The sequence below is a fragment of the Neomonachus schauinslandi genome, chromosome 1 (assembly GCF_002201575.2).
Source record: "Neomonachus schauinslandi chromosome 1, ASM220157v2, whole genome shotgun sequence".
Classification (NCBI taxonomy): Eukaryota; Metazoa; Chordata; class Mammalia; order Carnivora; family Phocidae; genus Neomonachus; species Neomonachus schauinslandi.
The window spans coordinates 189,217,544-189,238,159 of record NC_058403.1 but is presented as its reverse complement, the minus strand read 5'-3'; the positions used below and the strand labels follow the sequence as shown (position 1 = coordinate 189,238,159).

At 37.2% G+C, this 20,616-nt stretch overlaps 1 protein-coding gene and 1 pseudogene across 15 annotated transcripts in view; one reads left to right on the top strand and one right to left on the bottom strand.

Annotated features, from left to right (window-relative positions):
* LOC110584960 (sarcolemma associated protein) overlaps positions 1–20,616 on the top strand; it is a 162,729-nt gene that overhangs the window by 31,275 nt on the left and 110,838 nt on the right. The gene's annotated exons all lie outside the window — the stretch shown is intronic.
* Positions 13,180–16,923, bottom strand: LOC110585052 (annotated as a pseudogene).

Genomic DNA, 20,616 nt, shown 5'->3' with positions numbered 1-20,616 from the left:
CTAGGTCAGCCATTACTATAAGAACTGTTTAGAAACAAAATATATGTTTTAAATATATATATATATGTTTATATATATAAATGTATGTGTCTAAAACATATGTAAATATGGATCTGTGAGGAAACATGAATTTTGCAGTGCATGAACTTGGACATCTGCTCCCACACTTCTCTTCTTTCCTTCTGGTTATCAAGTGAATATGTTTTAAGTAAAGTGGTATTATTGGAATCTTTGATAAATACATTGCTGAAACCTTTAAGAAAAGTGTTAAGATATTTGACCTAGGATCAGGTAACAAATGGCCATGAAATCTCTTCAGCTTTTTACAATATAAGTTATTTGATCTCTTCAGCCTTTCTTTACAATACGTTATTTTTGTGTTACATGTTCAAAATATTTGGTAACTGTGTAGCTTCATTTATTGGAAAATACATAATGGGTACCTCTATAGTTCTTTCAGCAAATGTTTATCAGTCTTCTACTATCAGGTGCTAGAGATGAAAAAACAAATGTCGGGGTGCCTGGGTGGCTCAGTTGGTTAGGCGACTGCCTTCAGCTCAGGTTGTGATCCTGGAGTCCCTGGATCGAGTCCCGCGTCGGGCTCCCTGCTCGGCGGGGAGTCTGCTTCTCCCTCTGACCCTCCCCCCTCTCATGTGCTCTCTCTCATTCTCTCTCTTTCAAATAAATAAATAAAATCTTTGAAAAAAAAAAGAAAAAACAAATGTCTGACTTCTTGAGATCATAGGTCTATTTGAATAAAACAATAAAAAACCTTTGAGTATATATAATATTTTTAAAGTGATATATGCCTGGGTGTTATGATATTATAGAGGAGGAGCACCTAATTCAATGGACCAGTTAGTTTATGCTAGTTTTACTGTGGTAATGAACAATCCAAGACCTCAGTGATTTATTTTTTACTCATGTTACATGTTTAGGTAGATGGCAGCTCCATCCAGAGTTGTTTTCCTTTCTGGAATTCAGGCTAAAGGAGCTCCTCCTGTCTGGGCCACGTTTTAGTGGTAGAAGGGAAAGAGCTCTGCAGAGCCATGCGATTACAATTAAAGGTTCTGCTCAGAAATGGCACATGTCACTTCCATTTACATTTTATTACCCAAAGCAAGTCACATGGCCAAGTGTGACAAAATTGAACAGGAAGGTATAATTAATATTCATATAGGAAGAAGCAGTAGAATAATTGAGCACAGTCATACATTTTACTACATTCACCTTACTTCCTGACTCAAAGTGAAAATTATATAGCTTTGGGAACTATCAAATAAGAATTTATTTTAGCAAAAATAAAGTTATTTTCTGATCTCTTGTGAGCATTCTAATATCCATAAGGTAAATGGTTTGTATTTCTCTCAGAGATAAGAAAATTAAGACATAAATTATAATTTGAAGTAGTGTTTTTGTTGTTGTTGTTGGGTTTTTTTTTTTTTTTTTGGTTTTTGGGGAGAGATCGAAGACTGTATCATTGATAATACTACTTACTTAGTATCTTTTGTGAATATTTCTGACAGCTGACATTGAATTATGGGATTTAGTCATAAGTGTTTTTTTCCAAACATCTCTTCAGTCTGTCTTGCCTATTTGCTTTATCACAGACTGAATCTACATTAATCTTATTTTTGAGTAAAATACTGAGATATGTGAGTTCATAGGTCAAATATTAGAGTAGGTAGAGAGTGACATAAATTACATAGCATTTGCTTATTGAGCATCTCTTTATTAAGTATCTACTATATGGCAGGTTTGCAAGCTGATAGGGATATGGGGTGACAAGATGTGATCCCTGCTTTTAGTGATTCTACATAAGTGGACATGTATACCGATAATTACAATACAGTGAAATAATTGCTAAGAGAGATACTATTCAAGTGAACTGCAGTAGAAATGGATGAGGATGGAATGACCAATTGATAAGGCAATGAAGGAGGGAACAGAATGTCACCAGAAGTGACATCTAGAACAAGTCTTAAAAGAAGAGCAAGATTTTAGCATGCAAATGAAGAAGTACATTTTAGGCAGCACCAATAAATAGCATGGCATGAGGGAGAAAAAATAGGTGGCTTGTTTGAGAAACTTTTTTTTAAAGATTTTTTATTTATTTATTTGACAGAGAGATAGAGAGCACAAGTAGGCAGAGAGGCAGACAGAGGGAGAAGGAGAAGCAGGCTCCCCACCGAGCAGGGAGCCCGACGTGGGGCTCTATCCCAGGACCCTGGGATCATGACCTGAGCCGAAGGCAGCCGCTTAACCGACTGAGCCACCCAGGCGCCCCTTGAGAAACTTTTTAAAGAAAGTAATCTCTATGGGCACCTGGGTGGCTCAGTTGGTTAAGTGACTGCCTTCGGCTCAGGTCATAATCCTGGAGTCCCTGGATCGAGTCCCGCATTGGGCTCCCTGTTCGGCAGGGAGTCTGCTTCTCCCTCTGACCCATCCCCTTCTCGTGCTCTCTCTCTCTCTCATTTTCTCTCTCTCAAATAAATAAATAAAATCTTTTTAAAAAAAATAAAATGTTTAAAAAAATAATCTCTATGCCCAACGTGGATCTCAAACTCACTACCCTGAGGTCAAGAGTTGTGTGCTGTACCAACTGAGCCAGCCAGGTGCCCCTTGTTTGAGAAATTCTGAGTGATTTTGTGTGACATAATATGGGGGAAGGGACAGAAGATGAGGCAGAAGGGGCACCGGGGTGGCTCTGTCAATTAAGCATCTTCCTTTGGCTCAGGTCATGATCCCAGGGTCCTGGGTTCGAGCCCCATGTCGGGCTCCCTGCTCAGTGGGGAGTCTGCTTCTCCCTCTCCCTCTGCTCCTCCCCGCTCTGCTTGTACTTTTCTCTCTGCCTCTCAAATAAATAAATAAAATCTTTAAAAAAAAAATGAAGCAGAAAAAGTAGTTTAGGACCAAATCATGAAGGATTTTATTTTATTTTTTTTAAAGATTTTATTTATTTATTTGAGAGAGAGAGAGAAAAAAAGCAAGCACAAGTGGGGGGAGGGGCAGAGGGCGAGGGAGAAAGAGAATCTCAAGCGGACTCTGTGCCAAGCATGGAGCCTGATGTGGGGCTCAATCCCACAACCCCAAGATCATGACCTGAGCTGAAACCAAGAGTCAGACGCTTAACCGACTGAGCCACCCAGGTGCCCCCAAATCATGAAGGATTTTAATGTCATACTGCTTTTTCCTTTAGAATTGGTAGTAAGGAGTTCCAAAAGATTTTCAAAGAATCACATGGTTAGATCTTTTGTTTTTAGAGGAGCAGTCTTGGTGACAATGTGGAAGACATTGGAACTGTACCTAGAGTCAAGGAGACCTGGTAGAGTGATTTAGTAGAAAGGACAGTTAGAAACAGACTGGAATGCAACAAAATCATCTGCATGGAGGGAGACAGATTTGGGAGTCATCAACCAAAGTAATGAAGGCTGTAGGAAATATATTCCCAGGGAGGTTTGTACATTTCTAAAAAAGTAGAAGCTAGAGAAGAACCCTGGGGATGATAAACATTTGAACAGCTGGTAGGGAAAAAGAAAACAGAGTTGGAAGAACAGCCAGAGAAGGAGGAAGACCAGGAAAGACTGGATTTGTGAGAAACAAGGCAGGGGAGAGTTTTTGAGAAGATAATTGTTAACAGCACTCAAATGTCACTTTATAAGGAGTGAAAGTAGTAAAAACTGGGCTATTCACCGGAGTAGTGAGTATGGAAGCTCACTAGCAGTGGGTAAAGGGCTATAAATCAGTGAGTGATATAGCTCTGAAAGTGCTTGAATAAGTGGATGCAGAGGGTAATTAAGAACATTTCCATGTAGGGGCGGCTGGGTGGCTCAGTTGGTTAAGCGACTGCCTTCGGCTCAGGTCATGATCCTGGAGTCCCGGGATCGAGTCCCGCATCGGGCTCCCTGCTCAGCGGGGGGTCTGCTTCTCCCTCTGGCCCTCTTCCCTCTCATGTGCTCTCTGTCTCTCATTCTCTCTCTCTCAAATAAATAAATAAAATCTTTAAAAAAAAAAAAAAAGAACATTTCCATGTAAAAGATATGTTTCTGTACACTTCTGTGATGGTAATTTTTTTTCTCCAGTTTTAGTTGTTGCTAATTCCATGGAGCCTGTGGTGGTTGCCTACATGGGTGGGGCAGGTGATGTGGAAGAAGAAAAGCCTTAAAGGTTAGGCATTCCCTATCCAGATTAATTTTTCAATAGACTTAAATGTAAGTTGAGATCTTATTGGATTAAATATAATTTGTGCAAATGGGACATGAATCACAGATGTCAAAAATGTATAGGAATGTTAAAATGTTTTAATTCCACACATTAGAAATTCAGTAGCATAGATGATATTCTCTAGTACTTCTTTGATGTTCTGAATTTTTATTTTTTTTTTTTATTTTTTTATTTTTTTTTAAAGATTTTATTTATTTGACAGAGAGAGACAGCGAGAGCAGGAACACAAGCAGGGCGAGTGGGAGAGGGAGAAGCAGGCTTCCCACCGAGCAGGGAGCCCGATGTGGGACTCGATCCCAGGACCCTGGGATCATGACCTGAGCTGAAGGCAGACGCTTAACGACTGAGCCACCCAGGCGCCCTTGATGTTCTGAATTTTTAAAGCTAGGAATTTATCTTTCCATTTCTCTTGGTACAAAAAAAGTCTTTCTCTGCAAAGTGTGTGTGTGTGTGTGTGTGTGAGCTCTTGCTGTGTCCAAAGTATATGAATGAGAGACTCTTTGAGGACTCCTTAATCTGGGGATGATGGATAGTTATTTTATATTTGGCCAAAATGAAATTTTTAGCATAAATCCTATAATATTCAACAAAAGGGTTAAATATTTTTGTATCCACCCTGATGAACACTTAACTATTAAAGAATGGTTATAGGAACTTATAAATCAAGATTTAAAAAAAATGAAACACTGATGAAATTTGGATATTTTTGCAGTGAGAGATATATTTTATGAATTATCAAATTATTTTAGTTAATTTTATGTTACTTTGGTCACTTCTTTTCTTTTTTAATGAGTTATTTATTTATTTAGTTAGAGAGGTAGTGTGCACATGCAGAGAAAGGGGCAGAGGGAGAGGGGGAGAATCTCAAGCAGACTCCCTGCTGAGTGTGGAGCCTGATGTGGGGCTTAATCTTACAAACCTGAGATCATGACCTGAGCCGAAACCAAGAGTTGTACACTTAACTGACTGAGCCACCCAGGTGCCCCTGGTCACTTATTTTCCATTCATATAATTTTATAATAGTTTTTAAATTTTGCATTCTTGTTTTTGTGGTAGGTGCTGAGTATGTGACTTTTATTTTTTAGTTTTTGAGAGATAGAGAGCATGCATGTGTGCATGCATGTGCAAGGGGAGAAGGAGGGAGAGAGAGAGAGAGAAAATCTTTTTTTTTTCTTTTTTTTTTTGAGAGAAAGAGAGGGAGAGGGAGAGCAGGGAGGGCAGGAAGGGGCAAAGGGAGAGAGAGAATCTTAAGCAGGCTCCATGCCCAGTGTGGAAATCATGACCTGAGCTGAAATCAAGAGTTGGTCACTTAACCGACTGAGCCACCCAGGCATCCCAATATAGGACTTTTAAAAACATAGTTTTAACATTAAGTAAAAATGAAGATATCAAGCAATTATTAATTAAACATGTAAGACTAATAATTCCTCAGAATTTATACTATATAAAATGAGGTCCTGTATGTGGAAATGTTTTTATAAACTAGGTAGTTAGAAATTAAGTAGCTAATTTTGAATATAGGAGAAATATTTAAAATTCACTCTAAATTTAATAGAAAAACATAATTAAATTACTCTGGAGCAAAGGGGTCAAATGAAATATTTCCAGTTTCAGAGACTTTTATCCATGAATGTAAAGATAATAAAGATATACTGAACTGTATTTTAAAAATACATTTTATAGGAGTTCTAGGATAGAAAAATTTATTTTGAGTGGGGAGGGTAGAAGAAGATGACTTTGGAGGAATGGCTTTTTTGTGAGTTTTGGTCCACTGTAAGTATATAGCAGCAGTCTTACTTAAAAAAAAAAAAGTACGATTTTATTTAGCATGTGTTGCAGTTCTAAACCTTAGTACTCTTACTTGCACAATGTTTTCTCTTGTAAAGCATGAATGTCAAAACCCAGAATCTGCACTGTCACTTCCTTGTTGTAAATCCAGCTCTGCTACTAAGATAACACTCCTGAAACTGAGTGTAAATTTCTCAGGGTCTTGAAAAAACAGTTTGAGGGTGAAATAAAAGTTCAGGTATGATTAATTTCCTAAGTTACGGCTATTTAAAAGTTCATTTCAATATTTTCAAAAAACTACCAAATGAACTCCTGTATCATCATCACTCCAGAAACTGCTTAAGTTTTTTGGCATGGCATCTAAATTTACTTAGATTAAGTACTCAAAAATTGTAATTATAGTTAGTAATAGAGATATCTTATACTTGAACCAATTTACGCTCTTTACTAAACTTTAGAGCTGAAACTCTGTAAAGACATTTCATCTCAAATTTTGCTTGATATTTTAGATTGTAAATAAAGTACTTAATTGAGATAAATCCAAAATAGTATTCAGATGTGAGAAGTATAACAGGACTTTTTAGTGGATTATCTTTTTGGTGTGTTCAGTGGGAATTGTTTGAACTTAAACTACAGCTTTAATTGCACATCTATTGCCTGCAGGTATCTTTTTTAAAAGGAAAAGCGATGTAAACCAGTGACATTTGTCATTCTAACAATGGAGTACTTTGATTTAAGAAACAAAGTTTGTCATAATTGTGTTAATTAAATATTTAAATGCAAACTTGCTAGTGATATTTTTATATAAAATACCTTTTGTGGGTATTGATTTTATTATTTATGTGACAAGCCTAGAAACTTTCTATAAAACACCAATGCTTAACAATAGGATGTGGCTTATTTTATGCTCCATGTAAACTTGTAAGTAAATTAGCTGAATTGGTCATTGTTAGAAATTGTCCTCGGGGCGCCTGGGTGGCTCAGTCGTTAAGCGTCTGCCTTCGGCTCAGGTCATGATCCCAGGGTCCTGGGATCGAGCCCCGCATCGGGCTCCCTGCTCAGCGGGAAGCCTGCTTCTCCCTCTCCCACTCCCCCTCCTGTGTTCCCTCTCTCGCTGTGTCTCTCTCTGTCAAATAAATGAATAAAATCTTAAAAAAAAAAAAAAAAAAAGAAAGAAATTGTCCTCATCTCTGTTATGACATTATCGTTGTAGTTTCTTTTTGTCTATTATCTTGAATTGAATTCCTTTAAGGTGGGGAACTTTTGTCTTACTTCTGTGCTCCATGTTCTAGGTTTAGCTAGTATTGAATAGGTTTTAATAATAGTTAGGGTTTATATTTTTTTTCTTAGATCTTGTAGATACTGATTTTGTGTATTTTATTTTATTTAAATCGTATCTTTTGTCTTTAGAAGGTTTTATTTTCTGTATCATGTGTTTCTTTTCCTTGACTATGATGAATTCTAAGTGTCTATTGTTATTTTTGTCATTTAAATAGTTAATTCTTTAGAAGTGTATGTTGCCATTTGTATTTTCCATCATACTGTTGATGTAAAAAATAAAGGAAATATATGACTATGTTTAAACATTTAACAACGACAAAAAACCAAACATTTAACAACAAGCAAGTTATGTAGGTTCTTATCTGCCTCCAGTGTGGTATTTAAAGAGAAATTCTTTCCTTCTCTGAAACTCTAGTTTTACATCTCATATATCTCTGGCTTTTTTCATTCATTAAATTCCATTTCTAGATGTGTAGAATTCCCTAACCTAGATGTGAATTCCTAAAACATATGCATAATATTCTACAGATTTCGAAGTCCTGTTGATTCATTCAGCCATCATTATTGAGCACTTCCTATGTCCTGAGCACTATTCTAAACAAAAGTCCCTGCCTCCATGAAACTGACATTCTAGTTGCAGATACCATCAATCATCTTTCATTATCAACTCAGCCTATTTAGGACAAATGGGAGTGCTTCTGGTTTATTGACAGGGAATCCAACATAGTTCAGTTCATCGTGTCCTATAAATTTGCTGTGTGAGAGCAATGCTATCATATGGCCCCAAAGTGTTCTGGGTTAAATTTGAGTTTTGTCCTCAATTATCTGCATTTGGTGAAATCTGTACATACCTCTTTTAATTTTATAAATTTATATCATATATGTATCTTCTTGACCTTTTCTATACTACCAGGTAAACCTTACTTAAATTATTTTTGAAAGTCATCAGGGTACTGCTTAGATAAGTCATTGAATGATTTTGTTTTGGTGGTTGTTTTTTTTGTTTGTTTTCTCTCTACTCTGAAACTCACTTTTCCATCTTCTTCAATATGATTTTTTTTAAGATTTATTTATTTATTTTAGAGAGAGAGAGAGAGTAGGAGCAGGAGGGGCAGAGGGGGAGGGAGAGAGAATCTCAAGCAGACTCAGTGCTAAGTGTGGAGCCCGACTCGGGGCTCGATTTCAGGACTCTGAGATATGAGCTGAGGCAAAACTAAGAGTCAGACGCTTAACTGAGTGTGCCACCCAGGTACCTCCCTCAATATAGTGTTTACTAGAACTTTTATAACTTTTGTATGCATGACATTGTACTTTTCTAGTTCTTAATTTTTTGATAGTTTTTATATTTCTATCTTTATTTCCATTGTCTATGGTTTCCATACAGACTTTGTCTTTATTCTTTCAATTTCCCCACCAATTTTCTCAAAATTCACATATTTACAGTCTTAAATGACCACTTCTAAGAACTTTATTTCAAAATTTATTTATTTATTTATTTATTTTTATTTATTTGAGAGAGAGAGAATGAGAGAGAAAGAACACATGAGAGGGGATAGGGTCAGAGGGCAAAGCAGACTCCCTGCCAAGCAGGGAGCCCGATGCGGGACTCAATCCAGGGACTCCAGGATCATGACCTGAGCCGAAGGCAGTCGCTTAACCAACTGAGCCACCCAGGCGCCCCTCAAAATTTATTTATCATGAATTTCGTAACCATATTTTTAATTTAAATTGTTTAAAGTGTATACTCTAGTGGTCTATAGTGTACTCACAAAATTGTACAGCTGTTACCACTATTTATTTCCAGAACATTCTTATTGCCCTCCAAAGAAACTCTGTGCCCATTTAGCAGTCACTCTTCATTTCCTCCTCTCCCAGCCTCTGGCAGCCATTAATCTACTTTCTGCCTCTATAGATTTGCCTATCTGGGACATACTTCATGTAAATGGAATCATATAATATGTGGACTTGCGTATCTGGCTTCTTTCAGCATAGTGTTTTCAGGGTTCATCCATGTTGTAGCATGTATCTATACTCTATACCTTTTGTTGTCAAATAATATTCCATTGTAGGGATATACCACATTTCATTATCACATTTACCACATACTCAGTTGATGGACATTTGGGTTGTTTCTATTTTTTGGCTACTATGAGTAATACCGCTCTGAACATACATGTACAAGGTTTTGTGTGGACATATGTTTTTAGTTCTCTTGGTGATGTACCTAGGAATAGAATTGCTGGGTCATATTGTATCCATATTTAATGTTTTAAGAAACCACCAAACTGTTTTCCAAAGCAGCTGCACTGCTTTACATTTCTACCAGCAGTGTACAAAGGTTCAATTTCTCTACTTCTTGGTCAACACTTTTTTTTTTTTAGAAGATTTTATTTATTTATTTGACAGAGAGAGAGAGAGCGAGAGCAGGAACACAAGCAGAGGGAGTGGGAGAGGGAGAAGCAGGCTTCCCCCCGAGCAGGGAGCCCGATGTGGGACTCATCCCAGGACCCTGGGATCATGACCTGAGCCGAAGGCAGACACTTAACGACTAAGCCACCCAGGCCCGGGGTCAACACTTGTTATGGTCTTTTTTACTGTAGCCATCTAGTATGAAGTGATAGCTTACTGTGATTTTGGTTTGCATTTCCCTAATAACTAATGATGTTGTGAGCATCTTTTCATGTACTTACTGGATATTTGTTTATTGTTTTTTGAGGAATGTTCATATCCTTTTCCCACTTAAAATTTAGGTTATCTTTTTATTGCTGAGTTATATATTCTAGATATAATTCCCTTATCAGTTGATTTACAGATATTTTTTTTTCATTCTGTAGGTTATTTTGATGGTGCCCTTTTTTGTTATTACAGTAAAATATACATTACATAAAATTTACTATTTTTTAGCATTTTAAGTGTACATTTTCAGTGTACAATTTACAATGTTGTGCAACTATCACCTTTATTTATTTCCAGAACTTTTCCATCATCCCAGACAGAAACTCTGTACCCATTAAACAGTAACTCCCCTTCTTCTTCTCCCCCAGCCCCTGATAACTACTGTTTCTACTTTGTGGCTCTATGAATTTGCCTATTCTAGGTGCCTCATATAAGTGGAATAATATATTTGTCCTCAAGGTGTCTTTTATAGCACAAAAGTGTTTAATTTTGATGAAGTTCAACTTACCTATTTTTTATATTTGAAGTAATTTTTAATGATCTTAAAATTCTTTATTTATATTGTCATTTGTGCTTTTGATGTCATATCTAAGATGCTATTGCCTAATCCAAGGTCATGAAGATTTATTTTAATCATTTTTGAGTACTTGCTTATTTGGCTTTTTCATCCATATTCAAAACATCAGTATAACTATCAAAGGTTTTATGAGAATGGTTTATTAAATAGTCTTTTAAAAAATTTTTAGATTGGGGCACCTGGGTGGCTCAGTTGCAGGGGCGCCTGGGTGGCTCAGTTGGTTAAGTGTCCAACTCTTGATCTCAGCTCAGGTCTTAATCTCAGGGTCATGAATTCAAGCCCCACGTTGGGCTCCATACTGGGCATGGAGCCTACTTTAGAATAGAATAGAATAGAATAGAATAGAATAGAATAGAATAGAATAGAATAGAATAGAATAGAATATCTAGATATTCTTACCTAAACTACAGGTTCCTCAGAGGATTTGTACAAAACATTTGTACAAAATCCAATTTTGTACATCTGTAGTAAACTTGTAGGAGACTTCATTATGTTGAAAAAGTGTAGAAGTAAAATAGGCCAGCATAGTGATTAAGAGCTGGAACCTGACTACCTGGGTGTGAATCCTGGCTGTCATTTTCTAGCTGCATGATCTTGGGCAAGTCGCTCGTTCTCTCTGGACATTCATTCCCTCTCTTATTGGGTCCCTTGCTCTCTCTGTTGCAAGGATTAAACAAGCAAATATCTGCAAAGGGCTTAGTCAATTTGGTAATAGTGTTAACTACATACATGTTAGATACTGTCATACCCTTTAACTTTAGTAATGTCATTTCTAGGGACTTAATCTAAGACCATTATAAGAGATGTTGCATAAAGATGTAGGTATAACAGTTTCATCACAGAAATTAATTGCAAGAATTTACCATATGTACTCTAAATTTATGAAATTTATGAAATATCATTTGCTCTTTAGTCATATTTTCAAAAAATATTTAATGCCATGAAAAATAATGATGTAAGCGAAAAAGGCAATTACATATACAATGGTATATAAAGTATGTCTCTAAACTTCTTTGAAAATATGGGGCAGGGAAGCAGAGTGTTGGTGTTACAATACATATAAAGAAGTATGTTAAACTGTTGATAGTGGTTATACTTGGAAGCTTAGGAGGAGTGAATTTAATTTTCTTCTGAACTTTATTGCAGTCTCCTGCCTTCAACAATAAGTACTTTATATTCAGAAAAACAATTATTTTTTTAAAAAGACCAAATATGGGGGAAAGCCCATTGTAAAATGGGGAAAATGACAGGAAAATAGGAAAAGCCCAGTGTGAAATAGGAAAGCATAATGTAAATAGGAAACCTGAGTCCTCTTACTAGTATTGCTATTAAATAGTTTCAGGCCTTGGGGCACCTGGCTGGCTCAGTTGGTAGAGCATGTGACTCTTGATCTTGGGGTTGTGAGTTTGAGCCACACTTTGGGTAGGCAGATTACTTTAAAAAAAAAAAAAAGTTTTGAGCCTTGAATGAATTTTCTTTCTTCCTTGGGGGACACAGTTTCCTCATCTGCAAAATGAGGAGTTAGGATAAAATTAAAAAGACAGTGTGCAGAGTGGTTAAGAGCTGGGAGGTGAGAGAGGAGAGTTAGGGACTATAGTTGAAGAGAGATCGCTGTGGGTTCATGTCCTGCTTCTTCTTCCTGTTCACTTGGTGACTTCTGGCAAGCAATTTAACCTCTCTGTGCCTCAGGTTTCTTGTTTATAAAGTGGGGATGATGATGATTATTATTATAATACCTCATGGGGGATTGTGAGAATTAAATGAGTTAATAATACATGTAAAGGACTTAATAATATAGAGTCTGACACACAATAAGGACTCAATAAATGTTAACTGTTTTTACTGGTATATAAGATTCTTTCTAATGGAGTCATTTATTTCCAATAATATTGTTAGTCGAGTGAGTGATTCTTAAATTTGTCTATCATTTGGAAATTTAGCTAATTTTTTATTTAGATATTTTCGAGATGGTGGAGACTATTGATTTGTGAAATTGAATATTTTGAAGTCCCTGTTCCTCTCCCCCAGCTTTACTTGTCTTGTGTCTTATTACAGGCAACTTCTTTGGGGCCCTAAGTTATCTCATCGTTGAGATTTTGTAGACCTTTTCAGCACTAAAAATCTCATTTGATTTTATAGAGTTTTTTTCTAACTCTTTTTGTTCTGAAGCTAATGTATGTGGCTTAATATATTTGTAATTAAGTTGTATAGGCTGTTAGGTTGTACCTATATTTCTTCAACTGGTGTTTCAATTTTAAACTTAGGAAATGGCATAAAGCCCAATGGGATGTTATAGACTAGTCCATTGTAGGAAAAGCTAATGTTATAAAGTCAACTGGAAGTTGTTAGAGCATGACCTATAGTGTGACTGGATTGATGCATGGATGTTACTTAATTTAATCCCAGAAAAAGAATGTATCCAAATGCTTTAAGAGACAAATCCAAGTATGTGAAAATCACTTTCAGAGTCAGCAACCATGTTAATTCATTTTGGAACTCTGAACACAGACTACAGAAATAGATGACTTTCATAATATATCATTTTCTTTCACTGACTGAGATACTTAATTAAGTCTTCGTTGAATAGTGACTCAGCTAGTCCATTGCTTTGGAAATTTTTGTCTGTGAGCAAGTCACTGTATGGTACCTCGTTTATAATGGCAGTCATAATGAAGATGATTACATTTTTTCCATACTGGGGATAAGAATGAAAGTTGTATTTTAATACATTTATTCTTAGATCTTTAGAAGCTCTCCCCTTCTCTGCAGGGTTGTAGCTGTAGTAGGCAGCCCTACTACAGAGGTCATTATTTCTGTGTTAGAGAACAAATTAGTGAGTAACATTGCCAGGAAACAAAAGGCAAGAGTTTGACTTCCACATTTGAGGGATACAGTTTATTACTTAAAACAGATTAATTATAATAACTTTTGTTTATAAAACATACCTAGCTAATTCCCATAGCAGGAGAATTCCCATGCTGTGTCTAGATAGACAAAATTGGTTCAAGACAGCTTTGTGACTCACTGACGGAAGAGGGGAGAGTTCTTTTTGCCTTAGGGATTGGCTTTTAGTTTAGGATGAATTCTTTGTCTAAGTACAATATGAGAGAATTCCCATCCTACATGTCAAGTATCTTATTCTGTCTTCCTGAGATTTAACTCAATGCCTCCAAAGTTCCCCAAGTGTATACTTTTGTAACTTCTGCTACTTGGTTCATGTTAATTACATAGTTTTTATATTTCTCCCTCCATATTTCTCTTCCTGAATGTAAGAATTTGTGAACTTTTCCTTTAAACATTTTGAACTGTGTTTTTGTGTTTGTTGGTTTGTTTCAGTTAAAAAATCCATTTTTTCATATAGAAGAGACTGGTAACCTGTTTTCTTCTGTGGAGGGGAATTAGGAAAACTGTGGGACATAGGAAAGAAGTTGTACTTTTCACTGCACCACTGGACCTTTGGAACCCATTACATTTTTCCCCCAAAATTTTAAACTTAATTTTATAGCATGGCATAAACATTCATAAAATTTTTGTTTGTTTTATGGGGTTTATTTCTTTTAAAGTTGAGACCACAGAATTTCTTAAAGTTGATCATGAATGTTCCATTGAAGGCATAATGATAAATTTACACTCTTCCTTTAAATGATCCCCTTAAACTTGATTCACTGATTTGTACCATAATCTTTATTTTTTTTTTTAAAGATTTTTATTTATTTATCTGAGAGAGAGAGAGAGCATGAGCAGTGGGAGAAGCAGATGGAGAGGGAGAGGCAGACTCCCTGCTGAGCAGGGAGCCTGATGTGGAACTCAGTCCCAGGACCCTGGGATCATGACCGAGCTGAAGGCAGATGCTTAACTGACTGAGCCACCCAGGCGCCCCTGCACCATAAACTTTGAAAGGTGGATTGTTGGGGCGCCTGGGTGGCTCAGTCAGTTAAGTGTCAGACTCTTGGGTTTTGGCTCAGGTCATGATCTCAGGGTTGTGGGATTGAGCCCTGAGTCAGGCTCCACACTCAGTGTGGAGTTTGTTGAGAGTCTCTCTCGCTCTCTCTCTCCCCCTCTCTGTTTGCCCCTCCCCCCGCTTGTGTGCTCACACCGTGCTCTCTCTCTTGCTCAAATAAAAATAAATAAATAAATATTTAAAAGGTGGATTGTTGCTGTAGATAGATGTCTTAATTCTTCTAAAATTGGTTCATAATCCACTGCTGCAAACTGAACTGTATTCTCAGTTTCTTTACCCACCTCAACATCAGTTTCCTTTAATTCTTCAACACTGACAGTATTGCTGTCTACTATTCTATCTTTGAGAAGCATAATGAGGTCACTCTTGAATTTCTTCTTGGGTATGATAACTGACTCCAGGATCACTCATACTGTGTCCTTGATAGTGGTGAGTCTGCAGCTCCATCAGCATGGCCCCCTTTACAGATCTGTAATAGGCAGCTGCAATCTTTGTTGCTTCCTGGACACATAGAACATACATTCCATCTGCTCTTACCCCAGGAATAAAATTGTCTCTCTTGTAGTAATCAGGGCTGGCTGCTGCTCTCTCAGCAGATGCTCCCATTCCATAGCGGTTATTCTTACAGATGAAAATAAATGGTGAGGGCGCCTGGGTGGCTCAGTTGGTTAAGTGACTGCCTTCGGCTCAGGTCATGATCCTGGAGTCCCGGGATCGAGTCCCGCATCGGGCTCCCTGCTCAGCAGGGAGTCTGCTTCTCCCTCTGACCCTCCTCCCTCTCATGCTCTCTGTCTCTCATTCTCTCTGTATCAAATAAATAAATAAAATCTTAAAAAAGAAAAAAAAGAAAAGAAATGGTAATTTCCACAAAACTGCCATATCGTAATTTTCAGATATAAAGTCAAGCAGAACTCCTCTTTTCCATTGTGATTATAGGCCAGACCAATACCAGCAACCAGGGGGACCAGATCTCTGACGATGCCATTGCCCCAGTAGCAGTTCTTGGTGTACGTGTGCCTTGATCCTTCCTTTTCTTTAGTAAAACCTTCTCTTTGTCCTATAAACTCTATAGATTTCTGGGACAGAAGGTCCACAAGTAAAGTTAAAGCAGTGAGCCCAGTAAGGCTGAGATGAGATGGTCCATGATATTTATCCAATCTCAAGTTCCCCACAACCTTCCTGACATTTCACAAGTGACAAAAACCAGGAATAATGTTCTGTTAATGCTCTTGGCAGACAGTCCGTATCATTCTGTACTATTTGACTCCCTTTTCCCTGCCGAGCACTGTTGTGATAGGAGGGCCCTCTTTTAACCCATGAAGGTCACATTTCTTGATTTCAAATGTAGCATCATTTGCAAAGTTATAGGATATGCCACTAGCAAGCACTCTGCTAGCTGTCCCAGGCAGGAAATAGTGAGTATCTTCCTCTTAGAGCATCTTCCTCTTGAGTGCAGGCTGTGGTGGTAGCTGCAGTGGTGGTGATGATGTCCTTCTCTACACTGGGCCATAGGACCACAAACATTTTTTTAAGGGTGTACAATATTCATGAATGGGCTGTAATTTTCTTAACCATTCTTCCTCTGGTGAATAACTGTGTAACTACATAGTTTCAAGTTTTTGAAGATTTGAGAAGAAACACAGTTATATAAAAGAATTAAAGTGGAATGATTGGCATGGGCAAGTGAAAAGTTCAAGACATATAGTATGACTGTGTAATAATGGAAACCACTTCAGGATTTTTTGGTAGATGAGCAACTATCAGAACCTAAAGCCAAGTGAAGGCAAATAAAATCAGTGGGCGTCAAAATAACATTGAAAACTTTGGCTCCATGAAAAATGAGAAAAATGGAAATGGGACATTATTTGCATTCATTATGAGAGAAAAATGAAAATATGTAACACATAAAATACTCTTTTTAACGTAAAAGAAGGCCATTAAGTAAGACTATTGTAGATAAACAGGCCAACGAAACAAGCAGTACATTCATTCAAGATAAATATATGTAGCAAATAAACATTCATTCTTGCTAGTGATCACAGAAATAAGTATTGTACAAATAGATTATATTAAGTTAGCAAAATTGAGTGCTAGAAAGATTATGGTAGTGATGTTGCTTGGTACGTTGATCTAGTTCATGTGCAAAGCAACGTGGAAAGCCTGTCCAGATCTTTGGAATCGTAAGATTTTGAGTTAACTTTCATTTTAGCTTCCTTGAATGTAATTAAAAGTTTTTAATAGTAAATTACTAAGGGAGGGAATAAATCAAAAGATAAGAAAACAGCCGCAGATTTTCCCCATGTGCTGAAGTTGAGTCCGGTTGTGCTTTCCTCTCCACTCTGTGTCTGGGACTCATTCCAACTCTGGAGGCACTAACCCAACTCAGCTTTTTGTCTTTCTGGCCCAGAGAGCGCATGTTTGCTCTGCTGTAGTCTGAATCCTGCTTTTACAGCTTTGGCTAAATCCTGGATCCAGTTGTTCTTTAATCCAATGACTCACACCTTGGGAGTTCCCCACCCCACTGCAAGAGAAAATGCTATAAACTTTCCCATTTGGAGTAAATTTATCACGTTCTTTCTTAATTTTACTGATTTTGCTTTAGGCTCTCATATGAAAATATGCTTCCTGTTGATTTTTTTTTTTAAGTTCCTTGTGGAGTTCTTCTGTATGGGTGGGATGAAACACTTGTCTCACTCCCAGTTAGTACACTATAGTACAGTTATCCAACAATATGTGATTTTTTAGTTTGACAAATTATCTACCTAAAAGTGATAAAATCAAGAAATGGAAATTGACCCTCCCTTGCTCTATTTATTTTCCCCCTGCATCTTTCAAGTTATCTTTTTTCTTCCAACATCAAAAATTTTTTCCATTTGTGGTAAGTTTATTTATTGCATTGATAATATTTTTCCCTAATTACTAACATTATAGGTTTCTATGTCATCTATGCTTATAAATGCTTTTCCTTGTTATATAAGGCTGTAAGATTTTTATATTGTTGGTTGAGCTTATGTGAAGTCATAGGTAATGTGTAACAATCAAAAAGTTAGGAATGATAAAAAGCAAAAAAAAAATCTTAATCATTTTATTAATGCTTGACAGTGATTTTGGTTTATTAAGAAATATATTACCAATTTTCTGTATATAGAGCAACCATAAATACTCTTCTACTACAACTGGAATAGTCTCTTCCTGTAGGTAGTGGTGTAGTTGTGTTTAGTCTCTTTAGGCATTTCCACTCAAATTGGCTTGACTACTTAAGGATATCAGGAAGAGAAGGCCCTGTAGGTTCTATTAATTTTTGAAAAATTAATGCAGCAGAATCAAAAAGTTCAGACTGTTATGTGATTTGACTTCTTGATCTCTGGTTTCTGCCAGCTTATTTAGGTCACTTATAGCGTCTCTTGTTACATTGGGAGAGGTATATTTCCCTAGCCTCTTGGATGTTTCTTTCCCTGATTTTTCTTATATCTTTCTGACTGTCCTATTTGATATTCCTTCAAGCATTTTCTTCATTAATTTCTCCTTAAATGCTTGTGTTCCTAAAAGTTCAGTCATTGTTTTCCCTGTAATTGTTACTTTTGGATCATCTCATACATCACAATAATTTTAATAACCATTCAAATGCTGATGCCTTTCAGATATCTTGAGCCAGAAGGTCCAAGTTTTCTATCTTCTGCCTGCTTACGTTTACTCACTTGGATATCCTATGGAGACTCCAAAAGCAATAGACCCTAAACTGAAATGAATCATTCACTCACCCCCCCCCACTTATTTCCAAATATAGATAATGGCATTATCATCTGCCCAGTAACCCACACTAGACACTGCTGCCTTCAACACTGAGCCCATAGGTTCTGTCACTAAACTCCTTTTACTACTAATGCTGCCCTAGTTTAGAACATTATTATTTCTTTATTTTAGTAGCCTCATAACTGGCCTCCCTGCCTTCAGTCTAGTACCCCTCAAGCCATCCCCTCCCCGTGTGCAATGTCAGTTTGATCCCAGTACTTTCCTTCCTAATCCCTATAGTGGCAAGTCCCTTATACAATAAAAGTTGGTCTGCTATATATGTCTTAAAAGGCTTGGTGACTGCTTACCTCTCCAGCCTCAGTCCTGTACTTCACATGCCAGGCCCCCTCCTCAGTCTCCCCCCACCCCGTGTTGTTTCTTACCTTTCTCTGCTCACTGTGTTTCAGTCCCTTCTCTACTCATCTTGACTCACTCTTACTCCGCCTTCATGACTCAAGATGGACAGCTCCTTTAGGAAGTCACTTCTGAATCTTCAGGGTGCCCTTTCAAGTGTCCTTCCTCTCTACTGGATTATTATTTGTTAGTATATGAAACTGTGATTTTTCTCTTATTTAAAGAAAAAATTATCTTGACTTCACTTTCCCTTCTAGCTATTGCTCATTTTTTTTATAAAAATTTTTTTTTATTGAGGTATAGTTGATACACAATGTTATATTAGTTTCAGGTATGCAACATGATGAGTCAGTATTTGTATATATTGGGAAGTAATCACCACAGTAAGTCTAGTTAACATCGATCATCATACATAGTTAGAGAATTTTTTTCTTGTGATGAGAACTCTTAAGATCTCTTGTAGCAACATTCACATATACAATAGTCACTATGCTGTACATTACATCCCTGTGACGTATTTATTTTATAACGAGAGAGAGAATCTTTTGTATGTTTTGACACCCTTCATCCATTTCTCCTGACCCCCAACCCCTGCCTCTAGCAACCACCAGTCTGTTCTCTCTATGAGCTTGTTTTTTTTTGTTTTGTTTTTAAATCCCACATGTAAGTGAGATCGTATAGTATCTGTCTTTCTCTGATTTATTTCATTTAGCATAAGTGAAATAAGGTCAGTCTACGTTATCACCAATGGCAAGATTTCATTCTTTTAATGGCTGAATAATATTCCATGGTGTGTGTGTGTGTGTGTGTGTGTGTATCACATTTTCTTATCTATTCATCCATCAGTGGACACTTAGATTGTCTCCATATCTTGGCTATTGTAAATAATGCTGCAATGAACATGGGGGCACATATATCTTTTTGAGTTAGTGTTTTCGTTTTCCTCAGGTAAATACCCAGAAGTGGAATTCCTGGATCATATGGTAGTTATATTTTAAGTTTTTTTGAGGAACCTCCATACCATTTTCCATAGTGGCTGCACCAATTCACATTCCCACCAGTAGTGCACAGGGATCTGTTGTCTCTGCATCCTTGCCAACACTTTATTTCTTGTCTTTTTGATAACAGCCATTCCAACGGTATGAAGTGATACCTCATTGTGGTTTTGATTTATATTTCCCTGATGATTGGTGATGTTGAGCATCTTGTCATGTACCTGTTAGACATCTATATGTCTTCTTTGGAAAAATGTCTGTTGAGATCCTCTGTCCATTTTTTAATCAGATTGTTTCTTTTTTTTTTTTTTTGTCTTGTGTTGGATGAGTTCTTTATATATTTTGGATATTTATTCCTTATTAGATAAATGATTTGCAAATATTTTCTCTTATTCAATAGGTTGCCTTTTTTGTTGATGGTTTTCTTGGCTGTGTATGCTCATTTCTTTGCTTCCCTTTAGAGCAAAACTCCTTCTTTTTTTTTTTTTTTTTTTAGAGTTTATTTATTCATTGAGAGAGAGAGAGAGCACGAGCAGAGGGGAGGGCAGGGGGAGAGGGAGAAGCAGACTCCCCACCGAGGAGGGAGTCTGACGTGGGGCTCCATCCCAGGACCCAGAGATCATGACCTGAGCCAAAGTCAGATGCTTAACCATCTGAGCTAGCTGGGCATCCCTAGAGCAAAACTTCTTAAAGGATTTGTCTATATGTGTGGTTTCTCATTCCTCTCATTTATTTTCTCTTGAATCATCCTGGTCTGGCTTTCTTTCCTTTTTTTTTAAGAGAGGGAAAGAGAGACAGAGAGAGGTGGGGGGAGGGGCAGAGGGAGAGGGAGAGAGAGAGAATCTTAAACAGGCTCCACACCCAGCATGGAGCCCAGTATGAGACTCCATCTCACAACCCTGAGATCATGACCTGAGCTGAACTCAAGAGTCAGACATTTAACCTACTGAGCCACCCAGGTGCCTCTT